The sequence below is a fragment of the Phocoena phocoena genome, chromosome 14 (assembly GCF_963924675.1).
Source record: "Phocoena phocoena chromosome 14, mPhoPho1.1, whole genome shotgun sequence".
Lineage (NCBI taxonomy): Eukaryota > Metazoa > Chordata > Mammalia > Artiodactyla > Phocoenidae > Phocoena > Phocoena phocoena.
Window position 1 is genome coordinate 1,654,343 of NC_089232.1, and position 27,841 is coordinate 1,682,183.

Genomic DNA, 27,841 nt, shown 5'->3' on the forward strand with positions numbered 1-27,841 from the left:
AAACACATGGCCAGCATGCCTATTTTCAAATATATGACCGGTCGGAAGAGGCAGAAATCCCATGCCTCTGTACCAGGAGCATATTTTCAGAAGAGTCCCCATTTTTATTACTGCTGGGGTAGTACTGGGACCATCTGCAGAAGTCCTCGAGCAAACACATTATCTTGAGAGCCTGCAACGTCTTACCCAAAGCACAGCTCTGCTTTCAGATTGCTTCCTGGGAAATGCTTCCACACACCTCCCCACGTCATCCAGATGAGAGCTTAACGTGGTCACCGCATCATTCAAACGCACGGTCTTCTCAAGCTCATTTCCATGAAGAAAAATGCAAGCTCTGCCTCTAAAGGCAGATACAGACCGAGGCTTAAAAGTCAAAATTAATTCTACGTTTTACACTCTGCTGCATTAACTAACGAATCCAACCTAGATGACCTTTTCTTTTGAAAAGGAGTTTTAGGAGCTTTGACATCTGAGGAGAAAGAAATCAGCTAAAGCTTTTATCTTACATTTACTCCAAAAGATTGAAAAAGTAGTTCAGAATGTTCAAAAATTAGAAGTATGTCTTTTTAGCCAACTGATATTCCTTTACTCCTGCTAACCCTTTCCCGAAAACATTGTGTATAAAACACGAGGAAGATCTAAGCTGATTTCAGCCTCAAACTTCACACGAACACACACGCACACTTGTGGTTCTGTGTGTATGCACAAGACATATAACACGAAATCTAAAACAGAGCTGCTGTCAGGAGTGTCCAGCTGGTCGAGAAGGGCCAAGACCAACCTTGACAGCCAGGTCTGCAGGGGGTGGGCCGGGGCACATCTCCCCAAGGTCAGGATTAGCACTGAGCCCTCCGTTTCTCTGTCTCTGTTTCATTTTTTATACAACTCAAAAGGATCTGACTACACAGTCTAAGTTTCTTTCCAGAACTAACAGGCTTTGATTCTTCTTCAGAAATAAATCAAATGGTGAGAGGCAAGAAGGACGTCAAAGCAGAGGCCAGGAGCTGGGTGATCAGAGTTAGAGGAGGTTGGAGGCCTGGCTGCTGGTGAGGAATAAAGGATCAGATCCCCAGGGATTTCTGGAAAGGCCTCTGGATCTAGGAACAGCAATAACCCACAGCAGTGGCCTAATCCTCGTGCCTTTGCATTTCCTGCTGACTAAGGGCAGGTGGGGGAGACAATACAAGAGTCAGAGTCTGTCCAGAGGGAGGGCAAGTTCAGGAGATGGGCATCGCCAGACCATGGGGCTCCCCACCCACTTCAGAGAAGGCAGCAATTCAGGGGAGAATACGGTATTTGGATTTTTAAATAAACTTTAAAAAATTCTAGAATAGTTTCAGATTTACCTAAAAACTGCAAATTTTTGCACTCTGCTCAATGATGGATAAATAATGTGAATGAGTAATAAACCTTTGTTCAATTCAGTTAGATTAAACTAAACCCCTGCGATTTTAGGGCCCCTTTTACTCTGTTTCTGTTGTAGGATTTACCTTTGTTTTTTCCCAGATGCTTGTCCAGTAGTATCATCTCAAATTGTTGAGTAGTTTGTCTTTCTTCAGTTACCATACACAAAATTTGAATTAGGGTCAGGTGCTGGACTGTTTCTTTTCTAACTGATTTTGTTTTCCATTGGTCTGTCTAGTTACGCAGCAACGCCATGCTGTTTTAATGTATCTGGCTTTACAAGTAACTTTTTATGTCTCCTGAGCATAATTCCTGTCCATCAGTCTTCTTCTTCAGAGTTTTCCTCAAATTCTTTTTTAAAATTTTTTTCCATGGGCAATTTTGTATCTTTCCCTCATATCTTACGTCTACTCCTAAATATGTCAGTTTTAAAACTGTGATCCTTGGACTCCAGTTATTACAAATAAGATAGCTAATTTTTCTCAATTTCTTTTTCCTTTTCTCTTTTAACATTTCAATGAGTATAAAATCCTTAGCTCACTCTTCATTTCTTTGGATGTCTTGGTCCTGCTGCAAAAGTTCCTGTGGAAAAGAACAAAATAAACTTCATTCTCCCCCCCTATGTCTTAGTTTGCCCTGCTGCATTAAAAGTTCTTTCTTTACCCTTGAAGTTATGTTTTTAAATACATTTTTCAATTCTGTTATTTTGGTTTCCTTTTTCAGCAACTCACATGCTGGATCTCTTTTGCCTATCATCTATATTTATTTTTCTCTTTATAATTTTTTTTCTGATACAATTTCAAGCATACAGAAAAGTTGCAAGAGTTGCAGTACTCTTACTTTCCCTTTACCCTGGTTCACCCATTTTTAAAATATTTTGCCCCATTTGCCTTATGGTTTGTGCATTCTCTCTCTCCTCTCTTTCTCTCTCTCACATATATATATATATATATATATACATATATATATATTTTTTTTTTTTTTGTGGTACGCGGGCCTCTCCCGTTGCGGAGCGCAGGCTCCAGACGCGCAGGCTCAGTGGCCATGGCTCACCACCCCAGCCGCTCCGCAGCATGTGGGATCTTCCCGGACCGGGGCACAAAGCCGTGTCCCTTGCATTGGTGGGTGGGCTCTCAACCACTGCACCACCAGGGAAGCCCCTCTCACATATATTTTTATTTGCACTCCTTCACCTTAAATATATCAGTATATGCCCTGACAACAAGGCTATTCTTTTATAAAACCACAAAGCAATGTTCAAATCCAAGAAATTTAATATTGATACAATACAGTTATGTAATTCACAGTCTCTGTTCAAAGGTCATGAACTGTCTCAATAATGTCTATCATAAAGACCGCTCCCCAGCCCTGCCCAGCCCAGGGTTTCATAAAAGGCCACACATCATAGTTCATCATCATCTCTTGCGTCTCCTTTAAACTGAAGCGTTCTTACACTTCGCTTTCTTTAATAACTTTGACCAGTTGTCTTTGAGAATATCATTCAATGTGGGCACTTGGATGTTTTGGTGTGATTAGTTGCAGGTTTTACACGTTTGGGGCAGAAACACCACAGACGTGATGTTGTGATCTTCTCAGTGAATCATAGCAAGAGGTACTTGATCTCGCTTTGGTGCGAAGTTAACTTCCATCCTTCAGGGAATATGGTGTCTGCAAGGTTTCTTTGCCTCTAATAAGTGTCTTGTGGGGAGACACTTGGATGGAAACAAGATGTTTACAGGCTCTAACTTTCTCCCCCTGGTTTTGACCCGAGTCAATGGCTGTCCAACAGTGATTTCCTAAGGCCACTGTCCCTTCCTCTTTTCTCTGTTGGTTTTCTACATGAAGAAGGAGTGTTTCCTTCTCATTCATTCATTCATTCATTCAGGGATTGACTGATTCTCAGCTTATTTGATGGATAATACTTTCTTTCCCTTGTTATTTATTTTGACGCTCAAATGGTTTCAGAATGGACCAGGGGGAATGTGTTTGTAAGTTGGCTCGTAGGGCCTTTTGGCAGGTCTCCATTCTCTGGTTCCTTTCTTACTTTGAGCACAAAAGGATGCTCTGTTCCTCATCTTGTACTTTCCTTGCTGCGATCCTAGAATCAGCCACTTCTCCAAGGAAACCATTTTTTTCAAGCCTTTTGTTAGAGGATGGTTTGCAGAGCTCAAGATGTGGGTGCCCCTGGTGCTGAGAGAGCTGGGGACTCTATGGATAGAGTCACACATGTGTGTACCTGCACATGTGTGTGTGCGTGTGCATGCACACAGTCGTGAGATTACAGACACCTCCAATTCCTCTGCACACAATGGGGCTCGTTTTAATTTCCACCCTCTCTGTACTTGTAGCTCAGCCATCCAACAGGAGAGGAGAAAGTTGAGGCCAAGTATCCTTAAGATATTTACTTATTTTCTCAATCCTAAAATAATCAGAGGTAGTTTCAGAGTTAGTAACCGAAATGACTGTGAAAAACACAGTCACTAATTAGGATTCCATACGTATATACTATTTTTATCTTCAGGCTGAGGTAAATAGTCAAAATATTGTGTTCAAAGTTTTTTGGGCTAGTTTCCTGCTTGCCTTTGTCCTGTAATGTTTTTAACACTTTTTTCCCTGTTTTCTTTTGAGCTTTCTCATTTCTACTCTTCATGTCACTTCATTTTTTTTTTTTAGTGTTTATTTGCCCTTAGACTCTATCCAATTCCATCCTCCTTTTGGTGATGATTTGTGTTTCATCATCTTTCACCTGAGTTCTTACATTTCTGCTTCATTGTATACCTTTTAAAATAGCACTTATTTTAAATTAATGAAAATTTTATTTTTTACAATTTTCATCTCTTCCAAAGCAATGATTTTCTGGAGAATCCCCTTCCTCTGTTGGTTGTCTTCACTGTCTTTTTTTTTCTTTTGCAGCATCTTTGTACGGGTGCTGTACAGAAAGGTTCTCCTTCTATTTCCATCATGCTGGTCAAGTGAGTGGGCATTTGGAGCCAGTTGCCTGCAGGACTGAGTGAGGGTGAAGCGGGTGTGTTTCCACAAAGCATGTGCTCTACTCCTTGGCCTCCACACGCAACTCCTTCTGCAAAATTGCTGTTTCTGTGCAGTTCCACACACAGTCCACCTCCTCCGCTTTTCTTTGTATTGTGTCAACTTATTCCTGTAATTGTTTTTCACAGTATCTTTCTCAGGGTGAAAGCCACATGTCCTCAAACTTCACTTTTGTGAGCCTCTTGAAAATCTGCTGACACGGGGCTCTGTCTTTGCGAAAATTCACCCACAGGTCGTTAAATCAATAGGTTTGGTCTCATAAAAATTCTATTTTCTTAAGAGCCCGGCCACTCATGTTTACAGCTGCGTGCTGCCACCAGCTAGTAGTTTTTTCCCAGGGAACTCACTGAAATGCATTCAATGGATTCCCCTAAGACAGGTCCGAGCGTGCTTTTTATGGACGTGAGTGTTCAGAATTCCCTTAGCCTGGTTCCTCAGAGAGCTTACGTGTTACCGCTTTGTTAGGAAGTGAGATCTCTGGAATCAGGAGTGGGAAAAAGGAAGAGGAAGCAGGGAACGGGGGAGAGGCCAGCAGAGTGCATGGCAGAGCTGCCCGGCTCCACAGCAAGCTTGCCCCACTGTCCACTCATCCACCACTGTCTTGGAGGGGCCCTCTTCCTACATGTGTCAGGGAAGGAAGAGGAAAGACAGCGTGCAGGCTCCCATTCCCCAGTGATCACAGCTTTGCCCCACCAGTGGTACTTTCTCACACTTCCAAGCTGAGACCACGATTCTTACACCTCAGAGTGGACAGGCAAGCCCTGATAAGAGCTGCAGGTGGGCAGGCAGGAATCACCACTTTGTGCTGACTTAGCTTGGCCATCCATCCTCGTTCCCCACATGTTCCCCATTTGAGTCTTTGGTCCCAAAGTACTTATTAAAAGCACCTCCTTTGGTTGAAAAAAATGTTTGGGGATGGATGACAAATCACATGGTTATATGGCTGCACCAGGAACAACGCGCCCAGCTCCCTGGAGACCGGTGAGTCTGACAGATCCCCTGTACGCAGAGGATGTACACAGTCTGCAACATGTGTCTGGAGGTCTTGCCTTCAAGTAAGCTGCCTGGTCAGTCACTCGCTCTGAGAGGATGAGGATGGCTTTCTCCTTTGCTCAGAAATGTTCATCTTGATGTTCTGGGGACCTAATTCTCTCCTGCATGTGTCTGCTAATATTCAGATATAAGAAAAATGGCACAATGCATGGGATGGTACTGACCTGATAATCCTCAGAGGAGGAGATGAGGTGTTTATTTAGATGAGCTACCCAACATGACCTGAGGAAATAATGGGGAATGTAACATTCAACCTGAAAATTGTCACCTGTCAGTGTCACTTCAGTGGTGACACACATTGAGTTTAATTAACTGGCCCATAATGTACTATTAAAAAGTCTCTGCTCAATGCAAACTAGTTTATATAGGATGGGCAGATAACAAGGTCCTACGGTATAGCGCAGGGAACTATGTTCAATATCCTGGGATAAACCATAATGGAAGAGCCTATGAAAAAGAATGTATATATGTGTATAACTGAACCATTTTGCTGTACAGCAGAAATGAGCACAGCATTGTAAATCAACTATACTTCGATAAAATAAATGTTTTAAAAAGTGTGTGCTGAAAACGACTCCAGGAACATGCGTGTAATTTAGAAATCGTTACAGGGTGCTAACTTCAGCCACATCTAAAAAGAGCATCATCACACAAAATGTATCTTCCTAAATAATCTCTAAATATTTTCAAACAACCCAGACCTAGTATCCAATGTACCGTTCTGCTTCTTGTAATTTTGGCTTCAAAGGTAAAAGTTAATCGGATATACTGAAAACCTCAGTGACACCCCAGAGGTAAAAGTCATCCATTTTAATTATGAAATGTTCAGAGCACATCATGTGAGCTGTGGTCAGCCAACATCGGAAATTCAGATCATGGGTCATCCCAATATGCAAATCACAAGGAAGGGGCAAGGTTTTTCCAAATGCTTTCTCTCCCACCGGATTGAATTTGCATCTAAAATCACAAAAATACATTTCTGAAGGATTCAGTCACAACACAAGCAAGAGACACATTAGCTATAAACTGTTCTTTGCTAAGGCACCCACAAGAGAGTTGGGAGGGGTAGGCCACGGGGCCCCTTCGGTCAGTGAAGTCAACAGATCAGAAAACTGGGATTTGAGTTTAGAAGAAAATGATCATAGACAAAATACTGGAAAATAAAAACGACAAGAAGAGCCTGTGCTTCCTTATTATACAGATGTTTGCTATTTCCTTGATTCTCTGACACCCTCAAATAGAAGCTGCTTCATCAACTTAATAACAGACTTTTGGAGAAAAGAATGTACATATGTTTGGGTTTTGTGTTGATTTTTTGACTAAACAAAAATAACATACATACCACATACTAACTCATTCTTCTTTCCTTCTGTTGTTACAAAAGTTTCCCTACTTTCACAAGTGAAAGATTATTCTAGAAGACTTTTGGCCACCACTAGCCATAGATAAGATTATGGTGGCACATTGTCTCACAAAATCCATACTTGTTGGTGTTTTGGACCCATTTCGCTGTTTTAGAATCAACAGCATAATTCTGAAACATGTCCAGTAACATTATGGTTTTGCATGAATCTCCTACGATTAAATGTGTAGCTTAAGTTTCTGTCTGACTTGAATCATATTTTGCTGAACGTTAAAGCAGCTCTTCTGGACAGACATTTTGACAGACAGGCGTTCCCTGAGTGACAGGAATATGAGTTCATTACGCCAACCATTCCAAATTCCCACTTTGAGACTCCTGGCAATTCCTACAGCCTTTGATTATATTGCCTGTAAGGTGACAGGCATTTTTTGGCATAGGAAGTGGCTGTATTCTTAAAGTTATAGTTGTAAATTTATGTTTTAATATATCTTAAGCAATGACTTACAGATCCAAAACTGAATTAAATTTCAAAGGCTTCTACTACTACCATTTCTATTGCAAATAACTCTACATATGTAGAGGATGGACAGTACTTTCTAGGGCAAATCCATGAGTAATAATAACCCATAATCATTTACAGAGAAGTTCTACTTCTGGCTTGTAGTAGACCCATGCTCCTACTTGCCTACAAGATCTGGATTAAAATTCATTTAAAAATCCTTCTGAAGGAACTGGGGAGCAGCTGTGACAAGATTTGAGTGGCCAGATCTTGGAGAGAAGGGAAGTTCTTAAGGTGTACTTACCTGTCTGAGTGTAGCTCTTCTTCTCAAAACGTGTTTGGATCCATGACTCATGGCAAGAGTGTGAGAAGCTGGTCAGTGGGAAGGTGTTGGGAGGCCGAGAAGCCAGTAAAGCTTTCAGCAGCACCCTAAGCTTCAAAGACAGATGTGGAGTTTAGGCCGGCCAAGGTTGCTGAGGTGGGTTCCGAAGAAGCAACATTTGAGTTGGCTAATTGTCTTTATCACTTGCCTGTTTCCGTTTTCAGTGATTCCTGCTCTGTCTGCTTTCTCTCATTAAGTAGCATAGAGTCAGCTCTGCTTTGTATCTAGTCTGAAAATCAGCCTTTTAATAGGAGTGTTTATATCATTTACATTTAAAGTAATTATTGATAAGGTTAAGTCAAGGTAACCATTTTGCTATGCCTCTTCTATTTTCTTTTCTGTTTTTGGTCACTGTCTCTTTTCCTGTCTTCTTCTAATATTGTTTTGTTCTCAGTCAGAGAAAAAGCACTTTAACTCAATATGCAATCAAGGAAGATATGAAATAAATAAATGCAAAGGGCTTGAGTAGAAAAAACTTAGAACCTATAATGCATTTGCCCAGGACACTTTTATCCTGAAGAGAAGAAGGGTGTCAGAAAGGGAACGGGGAGTAACCAGGGACTGACTCCTACACCCAACCATTCCACCCTGTTTACAGACCTTCACTCAAAGCCAAAGTAAAAATACACTTTGTGGCAGCCATTACTGCCGTTTAGAAATATCCTGGTTCTTCTCCTTATAATGACACGGTAGGACTGTACTTCCCTCACCCTTTGAAACTGGGTGTGGACGTGTCACATGCTTTGGTCATGAAATGCGAGTGGAATAAGTATCACTTCTGGGCAGAAGCTTTAAAAGCAAGTGTATGAATCACAACGCCATCCCCCCTCCACCTCAGGAATCACAAGCTGTTTGAAATCAAAGTCTGCTGGGACGAATATGTGAGCGAATGTGACAAATCTGCTGACTGTGTCAGAAGTGAGTGTAGTGAGAAATAAACTGTGATGTGGTGAGCCGGTGAGATGTGGGGTTGCTTGTAATGCAGCACGACCTAACTTATGCTGATACACTCTCTACAACTTTTTAGATGAGATGATGCAGATGTTATGGCTATGCATCCGCACATATGTACACATGAACACAATGCGAGTTTCTTCTTAGCTGTGGTTGTATGTTTTATTAATATTCAGGTTCTGATTTGTACTTCTATCCTCAATTTTATTTAACATAGAATTTAGTTTTTGCAGTACAGTAGAAATTAACACACAACCATACTTCAATAATTCCTTTGAAAGAACTTAATTTTTTTCAAAATTATCATATGTAGAATCACATGCTTTTGATTATCATTAGTGGGTTTTTCCAGTCTTTTTTTATGATTACACCTTTTATTCTCAGCATTTAACCTCAAATTATTCATTTTGGGAAAGACTTGGGCTAATCCGTTAACAGGGAAGTTATGGGAAGGCTACTTAATATATATCCTCATATAATGTTTCACATTTCCTCAAACTCAAGCAACTTACTAGAAATGGATTTTGTGGATGAAAAAGGCTAAGTACTGAGCTCATTAAACAATGGACCTGGACTCTACCTTATCTGTTATTTTTATCAATGATTTTCAAATTGCAGAGTAAAATCCCTTGGTTCACACCTGCCTAAGATCTGCTCCGTAGATAAGAACAAGCTCCAAACCAATAAACGTGACTTGTATAAAATCATAAAATTATAAACCTTTTTTACTAACTCAACATATATTTATCTGACATCTGCTCTATGCCAGGCCTTGGGGACACACTAGCAAATCAAAGCCTTTGACCTCATCTGCTTGCATTCTTCTAAAGGAGTCAGATGACAAATTTATATTTTTGTATAGAACATACAATGTAAAATCTCAAAGATCCTAGGAAATTATATGCACTCAGAAGTGTGAGTTTGTCTCCACTTTGCCTGCACTCTGTCCACTGTGCTTCTGCTCCCGTTCACATCTATGGCACGTCCCGCCCTCTGACAGCTGGCTTTCCTCCTCTTCCACCCAGACACTGGCTCTCCACCACGGCTCTGGTTAGTCATAATGTTTGTTTCTCAGAATATCACCTTCCTCCAGGCTCACAGTCTATCTCATGGCCTTTCTTGGAGCATCCTATTAAGCCTGATTCCAGCTACCTGTATTTCTCCGTATTTCTCACCTTAAATTCCCAAGACACCGATTCGGACTTGTCCAGCGAGCTTTGGCATAAGCCACTTAAAAAGCATGTAGACCCCACCCAAATTTGGAGGAACTGCCTGCCCCAACTCAGTCAGGGCCTGAGAAACATGCCTTCCTGCTGCACAAAAATGGATGAGGACATTTCCTCAAAAAGCACCAGGAGTGGAGATGTTTCCCTTGAAGAAGCAGTAAGCATGGTTCATGATTATTTTGCTATTTACAAGTGTTAAAAAAAAAAAACAAAAACACTCTATTTAGACCACAGGTTCTTAGCTCTTAAATCCCAAATAAGGATGAAGAGTCAATATAAACTCCTTATGTTACAAAGACAAACTAAACTAAACTAACATAAAAAACACTCAACTAACATAAATTAAACTAAACTAAAATTAAGTTAAAGCCAATGCGATGAATGTTGAGGGTGTGGAGAAAAGGGAGCCCTTGTGTGCTGTTGGTGGGAATATAAATTGGTCCAGCTCCTATGGGAAACAGTATGGAGGTTCCTTTAAAAAATTAAAAATAAAATTCCCATATGATCCAGTAACCCAACTACTGGGTATACATTCAAAGGAAATGAAATCATTAACATGACGAGGTATCCACACCCCCAAGTCCATTGCATTACTTAAAATAGCCAAGATACAATGTGGAACGTGTTCACCGATGGATGAACTGATAAAGAAAACGTCATATGTGTATGGCCCCCAGCCTCTCTCAGAGCACCCAAGCCCTGCACTTTAGTCCACCATAACTCTTACCCATTCCTCTCTCTGCCTCTGAGTCTTGAGTCTCTGCCGAAACACGGTGACAGTGCCTAACCCCCAGCCATAAAAAAACAGCCTCTGTTTGTTTTCATTCAGTGACCTTTGTTTACTACCACAAGAAAAAAAAAAAACAGGTTTGGGAATTAAGATGATAAATACCTATAAAATCAGAAAGGATTTGAGTAGGGCAAGCAGAGACTTAATCAGTACATTTTTGTCCTTTGAGAAGGACATCGTAAGTTACTCAGTGTCATTGAAACTTAAAGTCAAGGTCAGGAAATGTCCCCTATGGAAACAATCATAACAGAACAGACATGTCAGGTAACCATGAAGGAGACCATCTTGTTGCCCCTGTTTCTTCCAAGGTCCTGCTATCAAAAAAATTTGACCAAGAGCTGAGTAAGTAATAAATCCACAGTGAGAGGCAAAAACTGAGATATTTGAGGGTCGGCTCCGATCCACATCCCGCCTATTCCTTGAAGCTGGTGCAGATCCTTGAAGCACACTCAGCTCTCTGCTTGCCTCCAGTATCATCCTCACAGCCTGCGAGAGCCCGTGACCCTGAACTCCACGTTCTGTCTGATGCATAGTTAAGTAACTACTGTCCCTGGTCTTGCTAGGGTTCCATGAGTTAATATCAGATCCCTCAAGCAACGGTTAATTTTCTGAGGGCAGAAGTATAGATGTACATACTGGACCACTCACTGTGGTAGCAACACAGCTGGACTGGCCACAGTCACAAGTCCTCGTGGAGCGCATATGTCTTCCTACATCATAGCTCTTCCCGTAGTGTGTGCAGCTCCCTGTTTTCTTAGGTGTCCACCACCCAACTAGAAAGACCCTAGGGCAATAATTGCGTTCTTTCATCTTTACATCCCTGGTATGTAGCACAGGAGCTGGCTCATAGTAGGGCTTGATGTTGATGTTTCCTAGGCTGTCGACTCCCATCTGAGAAACAGCTACACACGAGTCAGCAATGACCTGGCCGAGGTAGCAGTGGTGTGTTTAATATACCAGGGGTTGCAAAGTTTTCCTTAAAGGGACAGATGGTCAGTTTTACATGTGCAGGATACGGGGTCTCTGGTGCAAGTCCTCAACTCTATCCTTTTCAGACAGAGCCCTCCCTAGACAACAGAACACAAACAAGCATGGCTGTGTTAACACCACTTCCTTCACAAAAACAGACAGAGGGCTGGATTTTGAGACCAGCCACAGACCTACCTTGGACATAGAATGTCAACACCTCAAAAGGCTACGAGCATATTAGAAACATCCAACGAATCCAACAATACTTCAGCCCAAGGCTCTGTCTCTGGACCAACCTCAAAGGCGATGTGATTTGTTGCCTGCATCCACAAAGGAAGGAAGCGCAAATTTTCACATCAGTTAGGGAAGAGGAAAGTGGAGGCTGGGGAAAGAGCCTGCCCAGGGAGGAGCAGAAGGGACCATGGTCTTCAGTCTCCACAACGACCGTGAGTGAGGCTCCGACCCCCTCACTTAAGGCTCAAAGAGCACACTGCAAAGCAGGCATTGTCATTTCTAGTTTACACCTAAAGAAACAGTGATGCAAGTTTGCAAACTGTCTTGTTTGAGAACACAAAGCTCCTGGGAGGAAAAGACAATGTCAAGTCCAGGTCTACCCACTTGCAGTAGCCCTGGGCTCAGTTCCAGGACTAGAGCCGGTGTCTCAGGACAGGTGCTGTGTGTATTTACAACAGTGACCTGCAGTGACCAAACAACCCTAGCCTCCACTCACAATATGATGTTTGATATTCTCTTAACTCTGTAAATCTGTCACCCAAAGATGAGAAGAAACCTTGTATGATGGAATTAAACAGCTTGGATTAACAACTGCGCTGAAATTACATTCATGATCTCAGCAAAATGCAACCCATTGCACGTTTGTAAAGAAAGAAGTCGTGTTAAAACGGTTCCATCTATTTCAAAAGTAGAGAATATAGTTTTTCTAAAATTAAAACAGACTATTTTTATTACTTAAACACATTTTAAAGGTATACAAAAGTTCTAGATTTCAAGTTCTCACTAAGATGAGGTTGACCTTATTTATGGAACGAACGTTGATCCATAACATTCATACAACTTGCTATGTCCTCGATTTCTGGCAGACCTTATCTTCTCTTCCTGGCCACTGTCTTTCTTTATACAGATTTCACTAAAAAGAAGCATGAAGATTTGGGGAATCAAAATCACACACACACACACACACACACACACACACACACAAATCCTGTTAATATAACTGACTCAAAATATACACTAAAAAGATGATAAAAGTTCATTTGTTCTCCAGTGGATTTTGACCTAAGCTCATTGGCTGTCTCCTTTCAAAAGATGCAAACTTTTTAGAGGCAGTGCAGAAACAACGGCTAGATTCTCAAGTGTGCCAGTGGAGGTTTTCCTTTTGAGAAGCTGATAAAGAGGTTGTGTTGTTTCTCAAGTTTTAAACACACACACACACACACACACACACACCCCAATGGCTGGAACAAATTCCTTGTTTGAGTTCAAGGGCAGCGAAGGTCTCATGCTTCCTCTCAGGAAGTCTTTGCACTGACTCTGCCCCTGCCCCCAGACCCTCTCCTGTGCTCGGGAATCTCAGAATCTCCCCGCCACCAGCTCTCCAGAGGTCTCCTGGCCCTGTTAGCCTGTCCTGGAGACTTGAAGAAATAATTCTTGGCTATGGTGTTTTTCCTAGGGTTTTAAAAAGTCATTTTCTTAAAAAATAGCAATTTAACATTCAGGTTATTCTGAAGCCTTTGCAGTCAAAGACTGAACAAGCAAAGGTTCTTATAGCACTCTCACCCACATGTCCATATGTTATATGTTGGATAGCCAAGATGTTAAACATAAGCTTTAATAAATGCAGCGAGGCTAAATGAAGTCAGCAAGCATGACATTTGCATTTACTGTTTAACCATGATTTAGCCTCCCTGTTCCAAATGCAGACAGACAGGCTTGAGCGTGAGAGGGAAAAAAAATCAGTCTCCCTGGATTTTTACCAGTTTGTGGACATATATTATAATTTTCAAGTCTACCGTCTCATTTCTAGTCTTTTTTTTTTTTTTAGCTTTTTTCTTACCTCATTTTTCTTTCTTCATAACCTCATTTCGTGGCTCAAATGAACACAGAGGAAGTAGGGAAGGAATATTGCAAACAATACCTCTCAGGTGTGTTTGAGATAAGATTAGAACGCAGAGGATCAGGCTTGCCTGGGACTCGTGATCACGTGATGTAAGTTACCATCCTGATGACGGTGGCTTGTTTTGTAAAACACAAAGTCTTCAAGAATACTCACATGATTGGGTAGTCAGAGGAAGAGCTACAGAAGAATACATCTTTGTTACATGATTTCAAGTATAATCGCAAATAGCGTTCAACACTGACAAGGGAGCAACATTCAGACTCTCTCCTTGTGGAGCCGAGCCAAACACCTGGATGGAAACTGAAAAAGAAAAATCAAGCAAATTACCTGTCATTGAATTGTCATGAAGTGAAACACTCAGGTCTTTGGAGACATCAAACACAACCTTTTGATGAGTGGATCCCTCTTCAGAGCTAAAATTCTCTTTAAAACTGCCCTGTGTTTCTTACATAAAAGTCAGTGTCTTCAAATGAACTTATCTACCAAACAGAGACTCACAGACACAGAGAAGAGACTTGTGGTTGCCAAAGGGGGAGGAGGGATGCAGGAGGGATGGATTGGGAGTTTGGGATTAGCAGATGCAAACTATTCTATATAGGATGGATAAACAACAAGGTCCTACTGCATAGCACGAGGAACTATATTCAGTATCCTGTAATAAACCATAATGGAAAAGAAGAATATATATATGTATATACATGTATAACTGATCACTTGGCTGTACAGCAGAAATTAACACATTGTAAATCAACTATACTCCAATAAAATTTTTTTTAAATGGTCAGAGCATCTTACGTCTCAGAAGGGCGCAGAGTTCCAGAGAAATGGAACAGCCGTGGGGAGAGCACTTCGGGGGCTGGCCTGTCCTCCAGCAAGAAGACAGGAGGTGAACTAGGACACACCACCAAAGACAGACTGACAGCCAACATCTCTGAGGATCCACTCCAACAGGTGGGGGCCAAGTAACTCACCTCATTAAGCCTCTAAATACCCCCGGCATGTAATCTGTACTGCTCCTATGATACCGCTAACGCTACTGCAAAGAGCAGCTGTGACTTACTGATTGATTGTTGTATATCAAGAACTGTTCTGAGCACTTCACGTTTACACCTATGCATTTAGTCCTACGGCAACCTACGAAATCAGTCCCACTTACTAGGTGAGGTCACTGAGACCTGCAGAGATCCACTTACCCAATCGACATACCTGAATCCGTGTGGAGGGGTGGTCCTGGAGAGGGCGACCATGTGGAACATGTCCCCTCAGTCTCTGAAAACCAGCGGCATTCCAGTCTAGAGTGTTCTGTCCGGGGATCCCTTCCATCCACTCAACACGTGACTAGTTGAATAACTACTGTTTATTGCTCTAGGACAGAGCCTGTGCCCTGCTGGTCTTGTCTTTTTCATGGCTCCCGCTTATAAATGCAGATACAAACCATCTGATGACCATGAACGTTTTCAGCTGTTCTTTTCCTCTGCTCTCCGTTTACATACATCTCAGAACCCACAATCCCACTGCTTAGCTATTAGTTGTCAGCAATAATGAATAAACTGAGGAGGACACAGAAAAACGCAGAGAAGAGAGGGATTCTACTACTTACTTTATTCACCATGATCCTGGCAACTAAAACTTTTTTTTTAATTTTTATTTTATAGTGGAATAGAGTTTATCTACAATGTTGTGTTAGTTTCAGGTGTACAGGAAAGTGATTCAGTTATACATAATACATCCATTCTTTTTCAGATTCTCTTCCCATATAGGTTATTACAGGGTACTGACTAGAGTTCCCTGTGCTATACAGTAGGTCCTACTAAAACATCTTTAAGTGTTAGCATGTGGTACTCTAGCATTTTTACCCTGTAATACATTAATACAAGTTTTTTCATGCTAAGGAGACCTTCTGGTTTGACCTTTTAGAGAGAACCTTATTTCATTACAATGCCGTAACTATCTATCTTTTCTGCAAATGTCTTTCAAATATTTATATCAACCTCAGATTTTCACAGTTCACGTAAAGCTTGGGAACAGGAATTCATCGACCTGGAGAAGGTAGCATCCCAGCTCACTATAACCAATTAGACAACAAAGGCAACGCGAGTAGTGAGGAGAGAACTACGTTTAACACTGTCATCTGACCTCCCCATTTGTGAAGAAAGTAGGAGGATGACAAGGGAGGTGGTGCCAGAATCATCCCTTCAGCTAGAGAAGGGATTGGAAGCAACACCTAGGCCAGCAGCTACCCTGACACTTCACAGCTCTGAACCTGCTAGTGTACGATGATGATGTTTTTCTAACTTAATTGTTAAAACCAAGGCAGCAGAAGCCATTTTTCCAAAAATGGTTCAAATCATTATGCTTTGAATTGTTTGACTTTAACGATAAAGGGATGTATTATGCCACGTAATGAGAAATCAGGGGTCAGGTGGTTTGACGATTGGAAAACAGAGTCACAACAGCTTCCCCGGAGATCTATGTTCTTTCCACCTTCTGTTTTACCATTTGCTTGTCTTTTACCCACATGCTTGTCCCCTCATGACTGCAGGAAGGCTGAGCAGGTCTGAGCATTCCATCTTTTTTTTTTTTTTTTGGCAGACTTCATTGTTGTTTTATTTTAAGAAATTTCCACAGTCACCCCAACCTTCGGCAACCACCGCCCTGATCAGTCAGGAGCCATCGGCTTCAAGGCAAGCCCCTCTACCAGCAAAAAGATTACAACTCGCTGAAGTGAGCATTCCATCTTCACACAGCGGTAGCCAAGACCTGGGGAGAGAATGGTCCTCCTTTGCACCACTTTTTAATAAAGAAGAAAACCTTTTCAGAGACCCACCACCAGCAGCAGCAATGATGAATTCTGTGCAGAACTTTGGCCCATTTTTTAAATTGGATTCCTTGTTTTCTTACTGTTAAGTTTTAAAAGTTTGTGAATATTTTGAATAACAGTTCTTTATCAGATATGTGTTTTGTAGAGATTTTCTCCCAGGGGGTCTTTACATTCTCTTTACAGTGTCATTCACAAAGCTAATTTTATTTTAATTTTAAAGAAGTCCACCTTAATAATTTTTTCTCTTTCATGAATCATGCTTTTCATTTTGTATCTAAAAAGTCATCACCGGAGAGGGCAGAGTCAAGATGGCAGTGTGGGAAGACACAGAGTTGGTGTCTCCCCACAACTAGGGCGCCTGCCGGCAGCTGGTGGGGGACTCTGATGCCCAAGGAGACGGGAGGAACCCCAAAGTGAACCAGTAGGACGTGGGGGGACTGAGGGGGGAGGAGAAGTGGAGGCCAGACAGGGTCATCGGCCCTGAGGCCGGGGAGATCAGGAGAAGCAGGTGGGAGGGGCCCTCCGGGACCGAAGGAGCAGGAGAGGAGAGGAGGGCGTTTGCCCCACCCACTCGAGCCCAGGAAGGCTGCTGGGCTCCCAGGTGAGGTCCCCTGCCCTCTGAGACCAGGGATGGGGGTCACGCCTAGGCCCCTTCTGTTCCTTGAGCCTAAGCCCCACCCTGGACACCCCCCAGGGCCTTTTCCAGCCCTGTGGGTCCTGAGCATAGGCCCCACCCACCACCCAAACCTCACCCTTGCTTAGGCCCTGCCCTCCACAGCTAAGGCCTCCCCCCCCCCCCGCTTTTCTTTCTTTTTTTTTTTTCTTTTCCCTCCTCCTCTTTTTTACTATTGTGGTACTGATGTACTTTCCAGTTGTTGATTCATCTATATATATATATATATTTTTTTTTGGTGGTATGCGGGCCTCTCACTGCTGTGGCCTCTCCCGCTGCAGAGCACAGGCTCCAGACCAGTGGCCATGGCCCACGGGCCCAGCCGCTCCACGGCACGCGGGATCTTCCCAGACCGGGGCACGAACCCGCATCTCCTGCATCGGCAGGCGGATTCTCAACCACTGTGCCACCAGGGAAGCCTGATTCATCTATATTTTTATTTTTACATTCTTTCTAACATATCTGTTAGTTTCCTAGTCTAATTTTATTTTTTACTTTGTTATGGTCCTTTTGTTTTGTTTTGTTTTGTTTTGTTTTGCCACCCCACGCAGCTTCTGGGATCTTGGTTTGAGAGCCTGGGGTCGGGCAGAAGCACCTGTGGTGGGAGCTCTGAGTCCAAACCACTGGATTAACAGAGAACCTCAGACCCCAGGGAATATTCAAAAGAGTGAGGTCTCACAGAGGTCCTCATCTCAGCACTAAGACCCAGTTCTACCCAATAGCCTACAAATTCCAGTGTTGGAAACCTCAGACCAAACAACCAGTAAGACAGGAACACAATCCCACTCATAAAAAAAAAAAAATGAGACAGCAAAAAACTATGTCACAGATGAAGAAGCAAGGTAAAACCTACATGACCAATTAAATGAAGGGGAAATAGGCAGTCTATCTGAAAAAGAATTCAGAGTAATGATAGTAAAGATGATCCAGAATCTCGGAAATACAGTGGAGGCACGGATTGAGAAAATACAAGAAATGTTTAACAAAGATCTAGAAGAACCAAAGACCAAAGAACAAACAAACAGAGATGAACAACACAATAACTGGAATGAAAAATACACTAGAAGGAATCAATAACAGAATAACTGAGGGAGAAGAACGAATAAGTGAGCTGGAAGAAAGAATGGTGGAAATAACTGCTGAGGAGCAGAATAAAGAAAAAAGAATGAAAAGAATTGAGGACAGTCTCAGAGACCTCTGGGACAACACTAAATGCACCAACACTTGAATTATAGGGGTCCCAGAAAAAGAAGGGAAAAAGAAAGGGTCTGAGAAAATATTTGAAGAGATTATAGCTGAAAACTTCCCTAACATGGGAAAGGAGACAGTCACCCAAGTCCAGGAAGCACAGAGAGTCCCATACAGGATAAACCCTTGGAAAAACACACCAAGACACATATTAATCAAACTAACAAAAATTAAATTCAAAGAAAAAATATTAAAAGCAGCAAGGGAAAAATAAAAAATAACACACAAAGGAATCCCCATAAGGTTATCAGCTGATTTTTCAGCAGAAACTCTGCAGGCCAGAAGTGGGTGGCAGGATATACTCAAAGTGATGAAAGAGAAAAACCTACAACCAAGATTACTCCACCCAGCAAGGATCTCATTCAGATTCGACAGAGAAATCAAAAGCTTTTCAGACAAGCAAAAGCTAAGAGAATTCAGCACCACCAAACCAGCTTTACAACAAATGCTGAAGAAACTTCTCTAAGTGGGAAACACAAGAGAAGAAAAAGACCCACAAAAACAAACCTAAAACAATTAAGAAAATGGTAATAGGAACATACATATCAATAATAACCTTGAATGTAAATGAATTAAATGCCAGCCAAAAGACACAGACTGGCTGAATGGATACAAAAACAAGACCCATATATATGCTGTCTACAAGAGACCCACCTCAGACCTAGGGACACATACAGACTGAAAGTGAAGGGATGGAAGAAGATATTCCATGCAAATGGAAATCAAAAGAAAGCTGGACTGGCAGTACTCGTATCAGATAAAATAGACTTTAAAATAAAGACTGTTACAAGAGAGAAGGAGGGACACTACATAATGATCAAAGGATCAATCCAAGAGAAGGTATAACAATTATAAATGTTTATGCACCCAACATAGGAGCACCTCAATATATAAGGCAAATGCTAACCACCATGAAAGGAGAAATCGACAGTAACACAATAATAGTGGGGGACTTTAACACCCCACTTACACCAATGGACAGATCATCCAAACAAAAAATAAATAAGGAAACAGAAGCTTTAAATGACACAATAGACCAGACAGATCTAATTGATATTAATAGAACATTCCACCCAAAAGTGGCAGAACACACGTTCTTCTCAAGTGCACACGGAACATTCTCCAGGATAGATCACATACTGGGTCACAAATTAAGCCTTGGAAAATTTACTAAAATTGAAATCGTATCAAGCATTTTTCTGACCACAACTCTATGAGATTGGAAATCAATTACAGGGAAAAAAACTGTAAAAAACACAAATAAATGAAGGTTAAACAGTGCGCTACTAAATAACGAAGAGATCACTGAAGAAATCAAAGAAGAAATAAAACAATACATAGAAACAAATGACAAGAAAACACGATGACCCAAAACCTATGGGACACAGCAAAAGCAGTTCTAAGAGGGAACTTTATAGCAATTCAATCTCACCTCAAGAAACAAGAAAAATCTCCAATAAACAATCTAACCCTACACTTAAAACAACTAGAGAAAGAAGAACAAAGGAAACCCAGAGTCAGTAGAAGGAAAGAAATCACAAAGATCAGAGCAGAAATAAATGAAATAGAAACAAGGAAATCAATAGCAAAGATCAATAAAACTAAAAGCTGGTTCTTTGAGAATACAAACAAAATTGATAAACCCTTAGCCAGACTCATCAAGAAAAAAAGGGAGAGGACGCAAATCAATAAAATTAGAAATGAAAGAGGAGAAATCACAACTCACCGTAACTAGAGAAAGCCCGCGCACAGCAACAAAGACACAACACAGCCAGAAATCAATAAAATAAATAAATTTTTAAAAACACTTTAAAAATAAAAAGAAAGAAATCAAAGATGACATAAACAGATGGAGAAATATACCATGTTCTTGGATTGGAAGAATCAATACTGTGAAAATGACTATACTACCCAAAGCAATCTACAGATTCAATGCAATCCGTATCAAACTACCAATGGCATTCTTCACAGAATTAGAACAAAAAATCTTACAATTCGTATGGAAACACAAAAGACCCTGAATAGCCAAAGCAATCTTGAGGAAAAAAAACAGAGTTGGAGGAATCAGGCTCCCCGACTTCAAACTACACCACAAGGCTACAGTAATCAAGACAGTATGGTACTGGCACAAAAACAGAAATATAGATCAATGGTACGCGATAGAACGCCAAGAGATAAACCCATGCACATAAACCCACAACAAAGAAGGCAAGAACATACAATGGAGAAAAGACAGTCTGTTCAATAAGTGGTGCACGGAAAACTGGACAGCTACATGCAAAAGAATAAAATTAGAACACTACCTAACACCAGAAACAAAAATAAACTCCACATGGATTAAAGACCTAAATGTAGGACCAGACACTATAAACCTCTTAGAGGAAAACATAGGAAAAACACTCTTTGACATAAACCACAGCAAGATCTTTTCTGAACCACCTCCTAAAGTAATGGAAATAAAAACAAAAATAAACAAATGGGACTTAATTAAACTTAAAAGCTTTTTCACAGCAAAAGAAACCATAAACAAGACAAAAAGACAACCCTCAGAATGGGAGAAAATATTTGCAAATAAAACAACTGACAAAGGATTAATCTCCAAAATATACAAACAGCTCATGGAGCTCAATATCAAAAAAATAAACAATCCAGTTAAAAAATGGGTGGAAGACCTAAATAGACATTTCACCAAGGAAGACAGACAGATGGCCAAAAGGCACATGAAAAGATGCTCAACATCACTAATTATTAGAGAAATGCAAATCAAAACTACAATGAGGTATTACCTCATGCCAGTCAGAATGGCCATTATCAAAAAAGCTAGAAACAATAAATGCTGGAAAGGGTGTGGTGAAAAGGGAACCCTCCCACACTGTTGGTGGGAATGTAAATTGATACAGCCACTATGGAAGACAGTATGGAGGTTCCTTAAAAAACTAAAAATAGAACTACCATATGACCCAGCAATCCCACTCCTGGGCAAATAACCTGAGAAAACCATAGGTCAAAAAGAGACATGTACTACAATGTTCATTGCAGCACTATTTACAATAGTCAGGACATGGAACCAACCTAAACGTCCATCATCAGATGAATGGATAAAGAAGATGTGGCACGTATATACAGTGGAATGTTACTCTGCCAAAAATGGAACGAAATTGACTTATTTGTAGTGAGGTGGATGGACCTAGAGTCTGTCATACCGAGTGAAGTAAGTCAGAAAGAGGAAAACAAATACCGTATGCTAACACATATATATGGAATCTAAAAAAAAAAAAAAAATGGTACTGATGAACATAGTTGCAGGGCAGGAATAAAGAGGCAGACATAGAGAGTGGACTTGAGGACATGGGGTGGGAGGGCAAAGCTGGGACAAAGTGAGAGAGTGGCATGGACATATATACACTACCGAATGTAAAATAGATAGCTAGTGGGAAGCAGCAGCATAGCACAGGGAGATCAGCTCGGTGCTCTGCGATGACCTAGAGGGGTGGGATGGGCGGGGGGAGGGAGGCTCAAGAGGGAGGGGATATGGGGACGTGTGTGCACATGGCTGATTCACTTCGTTGTACAACAGAAACTGACACGGTATTGTGAAGCAGTTATACTCCAATAAAGATCTATTTAAAAAAAATGTTATACAATGAGAAAAAGGCAAACACTGTTTAAACTCTCGATAAGTATTTTACAAAGAAATAAAACTTTAAAACTCTAAAAAAAAAAAAAGTCATCACCAAACCTAAGGCTATCTAGAATTTCTCAGTGTTATCTATTAGAAGTTACATAGGTTTGAATTTTACAGCTATGGTTCCTTGTACTGGTAATTGCTGTAGAAATGGGCAGAAACACATTTGCCTTCCTACAGCAATCTCTGGTCAGAGGTTGGCATGAACTTAATTGGTTTTCACTATTGATTTTTAAACTTCCAACATTGGAATCACCTGGCATATTAGTCAGGTTGAGGTTGTCCAGAGAAACAAAACCAGTTGTGTGTGTGTGTGTGTGTGTGTGTGTGTGTGTGTGTGTGTGTGTGTGTGTAAATAGGAATTGGGTCACACATTCATGGAGGCAGGTGAACACTAAATCGGCAGTGTGGGCTGCTAGGCTGGAGACCCAGGGTGGTACAGTTCCAGTCCAAAGGTAGTCTGATGGTCAGATTAGCCAAAGTTTAAAAAATCCATGGTATTCTGTGATGGAGAGAATTTGGGGAGAAAAGGGCATGTCCACTATTATCTGGAAAGTGTGGATTGCAAAATTTTTTGCAAAACAGTCAAACAATTTCTATAAATGTAAAAGTCACCTATCATTTGAACAAGCTATCATACACTGTGGAAATCAATTCCAGGAGTTTCGGACTGTAAACTTTTTTGTTGAAAAATTAAAGAATGAAAGACAGAATAAGGAAACAATATGTGTAAATACAGAGAAAGGTTTAGAGGAATATTCTACCAAATTATTAAAAGGCTGTGTTGGGGGGGATATTGAAAAGATGATATTAAATTTATTTTATAAAAACAAAACCAACAAACAAAACAAAACAAAAAAACAAAGGCAGTCTGATGGAGAATTCCCCCTTGCTTGGGTAAGCAGGTCTTTTTGTTCTATTCAGGGTCTTCAATTGATTAGATGAGGCCCACCCACACCATGGAGAGCAATCTGCTTATTCAAAGTTCACCAGTTTAAATGTTAATCTCATCCAAAAACACCCTCCAGGTTGACACATAAAATTAATCATCACACCTGGGGAGCTTTAAAAACTACTGATGCCTGAGTCTCATCCCCAGTGATTTTGATTTCATTGGTCTAACATGTGTTCTCAGCATCCAGATGTTTATCAGGGGCCCCAATGGTGACACCTTACATTTTATCCCTGGAGGTTTCACCTACAGATTCAGAAAGAAAAGGTAACACCAACATACAAGAATCAAACTGTATGCTTCTACTATAGGAGGAAGCTCTTGTGTTACACTCTACCCACCCCTTTAGGGTTGTAATGATAATAACTGACTTTTTTCTCTGCAAAGTTGGGTTTTTTTGGTTTGTTTTTGTTTTAGGCAAAATGTCAGAACATGTGAAAATGCTGTACTAATTTATCTTAATATGCCAAAAATAGTGAAAATTTAAAATTCTTCATGAGTCCAAGCTGGGCCGTGACTCCTACTGACGGGCTTACCCAATGCACTGATTCCAAGTCTGGCGACCATCTGCAAACTGGCACCTTCAATTAAGGCTGCAGGCATACATTTTCCAGAGTGGTAGAATCTCATTCCCATAATGCCAGCCAAGGTTCCAGATGTAACTAAGAAAACCCAAATGTTCCTTGGATCCTGAGACAGCTGATAGGCACCCAGGCCCACTAATCCACCTAAGAGGAGCCTGGCAGCCAGGGACGGGACACTGCCTGCTTTTGCATAGCCAGTGATCCCGCCGGAAGCAACCAGTGCTACACAGCCAAAGCCAATCCAACGTAAAGGCACTAGGGGGCCGGAGTCCTTCTGCATTGCTCTCTTTCACTCCGTCCAAATGGAAGATCACACCAGGCCTTCACCTCCTTCCCCAGGGTCTGCATTTGCCGACGAGGGTGCACAGGCCTGGGAACCCTACTGTTTCTGCCACAAAGTTTAACAATATTTTTTTCTAATTCTATTCGTCATCAATCTCCTCATTCCTCCTTGTTTTACACGTGGCCATTTTAATTTATATTTGTGGTAATTAAAAATAAATTAGATTTAAAATTCGGTTTCTTAATCACAACAGGACTTTCAACGGATTCAACAGCCACCTGTTGGCTACTGTCCGTGGTGTCAGGCAGCACAGATACAGGCTCTTTCCATCTTCGCAGAGAGTTCTGTTGGGCAGCCTTGATCTAGAACAGCAAGCTTAGCTCAGCACGCTCTGTGCCAAAAACTGAGATTATTGACACACAATCCCGCCCTCACAACACTTAATACGCAGCTCACAGGGCACAGAAATATGCAGCCAGCACGCCAGCTCTCATATTTACGGTCAAGCAGACCACAGAATTATGTCAGCCCAGCTGCTGAATTCTCTCCCCCTTGGCGAGTTGCACGAGAAGCCCAGACATCAGAATTTCATTTGTGCATGTGGCATCAGAGTTATTCCTTGGAGAGTGAGGTGGTGGCCTGGGGTGTCTGCAGCCCCAGAAAGGAATTACTGTCAGGCCGTATAGACATGTCAAGGAAACAGGGTCTCAACACATGGAAAAGCCCCCGAGGCTGATCAACTTCGGGGGTTTGGTTTCGGAGCCGCTTGGGAAAGTCTCTCCTTTACTCTTCTTCTGGTAACTGACCCCCTCTCTTCCCCTGGATCCCTCACCTGAGAACTGTGTTCAGAACCTGGGGAAACCCGTCTTCTCCTTGCTCAGCATAAGGACTTGTTCCGCGGGCCCCTGCAGAGGCTGTGGGGCAGTCGCGTGACACTGGACCAGCCAATCAGCCTTGAAGGGAGTCCGCGGCGGCCTCACCACCACCCCACCCCAGATCCCGACTCAGAACTTGGAGCCCTTGCTCCCTGCCACCTGCAGGATGCTTACTGCACCAGCAGAGAACAGCAGGCATTGGAAACCTTCAGACGGATTTGTAAGTCTTTAAACAATGTCGTGTTCTCAAAGAGCAAAAATGCTGGAAAGGGAAAATGTAAATAAGGAATGAAAAGGTGTTTGATTTTCTGATATAGCCTCATTTTACTACCATTTTAATCCAGTGACACATGTCTTTCAGAAAAAGAGAGATGCCCTAGTGGATTGAACGGTGGTCCCTAAGAAGATATGTCTAAGTCCTAACCCCCCCGGAACCTATGAACGTAACCTTGTTTGGGAAAAGGGTCTCTGCAGAGGTAGTTGAATTAAATATCTCAAGGTCATCCTGGATTATCTGCCCTAAATGCAATGACTGTGTCACAGAGGAGGTGGCCACGTGAAGACAGTCATCAGAGTGGTGCGGCCACAGAAAGCAGTACCTGAAGCCACCAGAAACAGAGAGGTGAGGAGGGAACCTCCGCAGAGCCTTCAGACTGAGAGAGGCCCTTCCCAAACCTCATTCCAGACTTCCGGCCTCCAGAACTGGGAAAGAATACATTTCTATTGTTGTAAGTCACCACGCTTGTGGTCATTTGTTACAGCAGCCCCAGGAAACTAATATAAATGCTAAATTAAAAACTTCATTGGGCTTCCCTGATGGTGCAGTGGTTGGGAGTCCGCCTGCCGATGCAGGGGGCGCGGGTTCGTGCCCCGGTCCAGGAGGATCCCACATGCCGCGGAGCGGCTGGGCCCGTGAGCCACGGCCGCTGAGCCTGCGCGCCCAGAGCCTGTGCTCCGCAACGGGAGAGGCCACAACAGTGAGAGGCCCGCGTACCGCAAAAAAAAAAAAAAAAAAAGTATTTCCATTGTTTGGTTTTCATATTCTTATATTACAGGCCAAGATAAAACAAGGAAGAATGGGTAAAATTGCTATTATTCCTTTCAGGAAATAGAGGACAGTCTCCTCCATACACTTAAATTGGCTTCTTCATATTTTTACATTTTTCTAAGGCTTCTGGCAACCAAGGAGCAGAAATAGTACTTCCCTCTAGTAAAGCGTCACATGGTTCCGAGCAAGGAAAGCATCCTATTGATTATAAGGAAAATTAAACAATCGTATTTTCAATTGATTCTTATAACGCCCGAGTGTGGCAGCTCAAAATTACTTCCCACCAAAGCATTCAGTGGCTCAGGAAAGGACAGACCTCTGCCTCTCAGGGATCTGTATTAGAACACCAGGACCTAGCGTGAATTTACTCATTCACATGGCTCCCCTGTTGAATCAGATCTTCGCAGGGGCGCTACTTGTCCTTCAACCGAAGCCAGAAGGAGACTGTTCCCAGAACAGCTGTAGGAGGAGACCCATTTGTACTTACCGCTGTTCCCCTCCCACCCTGCAGCGGGCAGCCTCTCTCAGCGGCTCCGGTGCCTGGAATTGCCCTTAGACACGCGTTCCTTCCCTTCTCAGCCTGGAGTGGTAACTTCTCAGCGTGGCTTTGTCTGAAGCTGCCTTGGAGAGAGGAGACCTGGGGTCACTCGAGAGCCCTGGGACCTGTCCTCAAAGAAGACGGGAACAGGGAAAGTTCTCACAAGGGCAGTGGAGATGCTGAAACAAGACCCAGGGAAGATAAGCATCTTCCCGAACCGTGTTCCTGCAACAAATACAGAAGGAAAAACACATGGAGGGAGGGCCCCAGCTACAAGAGGCATTTTTTCCACTGGGTGTTTCAGATTGTGCCCAGATGTGCCAGTGCAGCATTAGGTCCCTTCTAGGTGCCTGCTAGGCTGGTGGTGAGGATGCTGTCAGCGCTCTGCTTGCACCCATCAGACCCGGCCACGTCAGCGCGGCAGGCTGACTTCCAACCGTCACCGCCCCATCCCTGTGCCTGGGCACTTCTTCTGGCAGCTGGAGTCTTGTTAGGCAGCATCAAGGAATTAACACCCCCTCCCCCACCCCCACACAGCCCTTGAACAGAGACTGGCAGGAACTAAAGCCTAAAACCCCGGCTCCATCGTGCTCTGAGCTGAGCGTACTACGCTGGTGTCCACGGGAGCCCCGCAGGATTGAGCTCCGCGTGCCCACACCGGTTATCTTCTTGACAACGCACTCTTTACTGGCTGCCTCTGCTTACAGGCCTTCCTTCCCCGAGCCCCCCCTACGGATGTCTCCCGGGCTCTCCTCCAGAAAAACTTGCACTTGTCTCAAGGTCTGCTTCTGGGGAAACCAAACTAAAACAACTGGCCAAGTTATCTGTAAGAAGAACCTCCTCTCTGCCTAGTGGCTGCTAGCTCTGCATTCACAAAAGCGCTCTCTGTCCATAGCACCGTCTTATTCTCTCAAGAAAGAATCAGCCAGGATGGTTATCTGGTCTAAATACATTGCTTCCCTCTTGGCTTGTGAGTTGATTGTTGACAGAGAAATAGTTTAGATCTATCATGTGTAGTACACCAAGAAAGGACAGTATACCAGGTACCAAGGTGGTATCAGCAAGAGTCCTAGGGGGACTAAACCCTCACCCCAACCCAGAAATCCAAGGTGTCAAACCCTGCCCCCAAGGAGGCCAGGTGGAGAATCTAGACTTTCACCACCACCTGGAAGTCACAGGGTAACAGCCCCTTACCCCCACTGGAGTGGTATCAGAGGAGCCCTACCAAAACACTAGACTTCAAATTAGATCCTGAACCATATACTGCCCCAAATATCCAGGTTTTAATTTTTTAAAAATCACTTTTCAT

General features: G+C 42.4%; 1 pseudogene; it reads right to left on the bottom strand.

The window, feature by feature from the left end:
* Positions 1-24,068, bottom strand: part of LOC136134116 (transmembrane protein 14C pseudogene) — a 30,739-nt pseudogene extending 6,671 nt beyond the window's left edge.
* Between the last annotated feature and the right edge of the window lie 3,773 nt (positions 24,069-27,841).